The sequence below is a fragment of the Suricata suricatta genome, chromosome 5, assembly GCF_006229205.1.
Source record: "Suricata suricatta isolate VVHF042 chromosome 5, meerkat_22Aug2017_6uvM2_HiC, whole genome shotgun sequence".
NCBI classification, from domain to species: Eukaryota; Metazoa; Chordata; class Mammalia; order Carnivora; family Herpestidae; genus Suricata; species Suricata suricatta.
The window spans coordinates 92,167,384-92,172,157 of NC_043704.1; the positions used below are offsets into that span (position 1 = coordinate 92,167,384).

At 42.0% G+C, this 4,774-nt stretch overlaps 1 pseudogene; it reads right to left on the minus strand.

Annotated features, from left to right (window-relative positions):
• Positions 1-3,233: 3,233 nt before the first annotated feature.
• LOC115291210 lies at positions 3,234-4,241 on the minus strand (annotated as a pseudogene).
• Positions 4,242-4,774: the final 533 nt, after the last annotated feature.

Sequence of the window (4,774 nt, forward strand, 5' to 3'; positions counted from 1 at the left end):
CCAGGTCTCAGTCTCCTAATCTGTGAAACAATGATAATAGTCTTCAAATGGGTATTGAGAGTCTTATGTCCATCATGTATTTTAATTGCCTAGACGGTGTGTGACATAGTAAAGACTTTAAATCTTAGTGCCCTCCCTCTGAGAACTACAAGAGTAGAAAACAGTCTCTGCCCTGAAGGAGTTAGTGCCATAGTCAGAGGAGCCGGCCCGTCTCGCCCTCAGGCTCCTACGGCAGTGCCGTAGCTGAGGGTAACCGCGCACCTCCACCTTGGCAGAAGGAAGCAGGGCCACCGCAGCACGTTGTGTGTGAACTTGGGAGGAGAGGAGGCAGGAACATGGCACAGACGACCTAAGAAACTGAGCTGATAGGAAGTGACCCTACCACAGAAAGTAAGAATTCCCTCCTTGAAAATAAAATTGCTTTCCATTTGATTTCTTATCATTTGCTTTTCCTGTAAATGCTGAGCACAGAAAAACCAACTATTTGAGGAATTTAATGAGCTATGGCTCAAAGAATCACAATCTTAAACTAAATATGTTTGTGTCTTACCAGAATTCTATTTTTGTGAAATAGAAACACCCCTCCCGCTTTATACTTTACAACTAGGTGTTTGGGGGGGTTTTTTTCCTGTTTTATTTCAAATTCTTAGATTTGTCCATCCCACTCTCTTGGCTCCCATGGTCACTATCTTAGTTCAGACTTTTCATCCTCTTTCAGTTATTATTCGGATGGGCCCCCTCTCCGGTTTGTCCTCACTCCAGTCCCTCTTGCATGTCATGACCAGAGCACCTCACAGGATCCCACAGTGTCTGCACTGCTTTCCACACCATCAGCAGCTTCCCATTCCTGCAGGAGAGGCCAGGCCACGTGACGGCACCGCCACCTCACCACTTGTCCTGCCCATCTGCCTGCCCCGGGTCTTGAGCAGCCCTGCCCAGGAACACTCCGCACGTGGACAAAGACACATGGACACACGGAGTGCCACACTCTGGCCATCTCTGCCTTCCTGAACTTGCTCCCACTCTTCCCTGTACTCGGCCTTCAAACTTCAGCCCCAAATGTCACTTACTCCTAAATCTTCATCCATTCACTTCCTCCTCCAACCCCAGGCAGATTTAATTATGCTTTTCTCAGCATTTAGAGTGCTTTGGTCAGACCACTCACACAACTCTGGTCGTATCACATCATATTAGAATGAATTGTGTACATCCGTTGGTATCCCTAGTTTAATGGTGGGCATGGGCAAGATAGCATCTTATAAAATCAAGGCAGCCGGTCGGTGGTCCTTTAAAGTGTCCAGGATGGAGTGAATTCCTCCAAAAATACTTATAGAGAAGAGGAAAACTAGGGACCAGAAAAGAGAAGGAAAGAGAAGGGGGAGTGCTTAGAAATTGAGTTTAGAATTTAACACAACTGGTTTTTAGCCTAATTCCCAGAGATGAAGTTGCCGTTCTGTGATCAAGGACAACATACGTTGTTTCTGTGAATGTCACTCACCCCATCTGCAAAGGAGAAATAATAATAATAGATCTTACCTCTCTGGCACTGTTATGGGAGTAAATGAATTGAAAGAGCGGCTGTAAAACTCCAGTTTTGAATTGAGTCCAAGGTCATTTCATTTTTTGAAAATGTATTTTTCAGAAAATTGGAAATTTGCTCTAAATTTTTTATTGAAAAAATATTCTCTTTTGTTGAATAATGATAGGAGATAAAACATGCCACAGTTCCAACTCATCTCCCTTTATTAATGAATTAAGCCACATCAAAATGCAATAAAAAGGGTATAAGAGGCTCCTAAGAAGCATTCAAATTTTTATCAGTCATTTTCCCTTCATAAAATGAGCATTTCTATTAAAATGGTATTACATAAAAATGGAATTTTAATGGGTGAAGATTCTTTAAAATCACAAGACCACCTGGTAAAAGGCAGGCTTAAAACTTCTTTTTCCCTCCATAGAAATTAGAAATGAAAGAAATCAAAATGGCTAAAATTAGAAAATGCAAAAAACAAAAATAGCCACAAAATAAACATGCTCCCCATATATGGATGTGTCTGGACCTGCAACTCAAAGACGCCACTGTTAAGAATATTAGGCTCAGGGCACCTGGGTGGCTCAGCCGGTTGGGCAACTGACTTCGGCTCAGGTCATGATCTCAGAGTCTGTGGGTAAGAGCCCCACGTCAGACTCTGCTGGCAGCTCAGAGCCTGGAGGCTGCTTTGGATTCTGTGTCTCCCTCTCTCTCTGTTCCTCTCCCCCATTGTGTTCTATCAAAAATAAATAAACATTTAAAAAAAGAATTTTAGGCTCTTGCTCAACAGTGACCATGGGAAGTAAGAAATTCTGCACGGGTGGTGAAACCACACGGGTTATGGGGAAAGGCACACTGCAGGGACAGAAGCCACATGTGCCTGGAAGACACAGATTGTGATACTGCAGCACACTGGAAAACATGAATTACTTGCCAACTAGGGACCTGCCATGGGAAAGAGTCACAGTAGACAAAAATGCAATTGAAAGGACGGTCAGTCCAGAGAAAAATGGACTCCACAAAAAATAAGAAAAGGGTGCATTTGGCAAATCTATATCCATAGCCAAGCTGTGATGTCATTTTCAAAATATGACTATGAGTGTAGAAATAGAAAACATTTCAAACCGAGATGTGTTGAAACAATAAGCATAAACGCTCATATATTGTATTTGCAAATATTTGGGGGATGCGAATATTTATCTTGCTCATCTCTGAAGGATTTTAATTTATTTATAATTTTAATGGAAGCATTGCTATTCATTTTTTTCTTAACTCTTTTTTATAGGCACCAAATTGTAATATCTAAGTCCATTTTGGGGGAAAGAAACACCACCACAAACTTCCCCGCAGAACAAAATAATAATGTTCACTCCTGTAAACAACTATATTGAAGTCTACCAAAACAAAAACAAAGAGCCCACACACAAAAGAAGTAAAAAAAAATCACATTCTAGAGGTTCAGTGCAAGAAGCAACCTTCACTTGGCAGTCTAATCATCCTTCAGCTGACTTTCAAAAAAACTAACACCCTAGCTCATCAAAATATACATTTTCTATTTGCTTTTTTTAAAATTAAAAACAACAATAAGAATAGAAAACCTGAAGGGATTCACAATCACTGGCCTGACACATGTCAACACCAGGTACGCCTCTGAAGGTCAGGAAGGCTATTTGCAGCGCGTGTAATTAGCCGACACTAGTCCTCAAGTTTCAGGTTTCTTCCAAATGGTGTAAATATCCATCGTTCCAAATATGAAGGAACACAGACGGTCTCCTCTGAGAATTCCACAGGACAATCCGGGCACCCAAGCTGTTCCTCATAAAGTGTAGGGCTTCCGTCAAACGGACACAATCTCTCTGTGTTAAATATCTCCCTCCTGACTTGTATCTCCGTTGAAAGGCCAAGAATCAGTCTGAGAAACTCCCACGTGGAATCATCGTCCGCAGTTGTGGAGCCTGGAACAGCAGTCAAGTCATTGATCACATCGTCAGTCCCCCTTCTTTGGGGAACCTCTTCAGTACTAGACTACAGTCTTCTACTAGGATCTGAGAGCAGTCTCCTTTCTGATCATTTGAGTCGCCACATGTTTTTCACATGTATTTTTTACATCCATCAATCACCATTTGGTCAATCTCTACCATATGACCATCTTTAGTTTTGGTTTAACTCTTTCACATAATATACCCCCATCTCTGCCCCCTAGAATCAGTATGTCTTTGCCACTGTAGTCTTCTTTTCCACTGTTCATGATGGCCTGGGTATGCCCAAATCACTCTCCACCGGATTAACGTCTCCAAATTGCTTCAAGCATGGAATTTCAATGTTCTTATAAGGTGAATCTTCATCACACACCACTTCATCTATGTCATCCCCAACCAGGCAATCACCAGCTATAGGCCAGTGTCTGTCAATGGTCCCTCCTCACCTGCTCAGTACGGTCCTGACTCAGTACTTTTATTCTATTTTTTACTTTGTCCAAAAGACTGTGAACTTCTTGGCCTTGTGAATCGCCATCATAACTCTGAAGGTCCAACAACACTAATCCATGGGGGTAAATTCTCAAATTGACAAAGCTGCCATTTTGGTTTATGTAGGTCGCTCAATAACTGTGGTTTTGCCAGGTGTGCCCTGCCTCCACCATCCCTTGTTCCCAGAAAATGGACTGGAGGCCTTTTAGAATGTTCTCACCATCAGCGTTGGTGTCAAGCATGAGTCCTGTGTGCTGCACTGTGCTGCTGCCACAATGAGGCGTGGCCCTTTGCCATGCCTGGGGGAGGCAGAGGCGGCCTCAGGAGACCAGGGAGGCTGCAGGAATGTCAGCCTCTCTGAAGAATTTTAATTAATTTAAAAATAAAAAATGTATGTGAGAACAAAAGACCCAACAAACAAGAGTCTTCCAGGGTATCAGCTGAGTGGAGTGCATCACCTCCATCATCCCTCAGATACAGTGTGGGAAATAAGTTTTCTTACACTAGTGTCTTCCCAGTGTGCTAGAAGAACTGGGTCTCCCAAGGAATATCATTCACTGTTAACAGTCTTTTATAAACAAGAAAGGTCTAGCTCAAAACATTCAATGTACTTAAGAAACCTATAAGGCCACAAATCACTAGGACTATTATCTCCTATTTAGCTTTTTTACCTCACTGCCAGATATCATCTGACAATATTTTACATTTGCAATATTGTGATTTATAAAAAATCTATAATTGGTCAAATATATATTTTCCTTGTCTATTTAGTCTG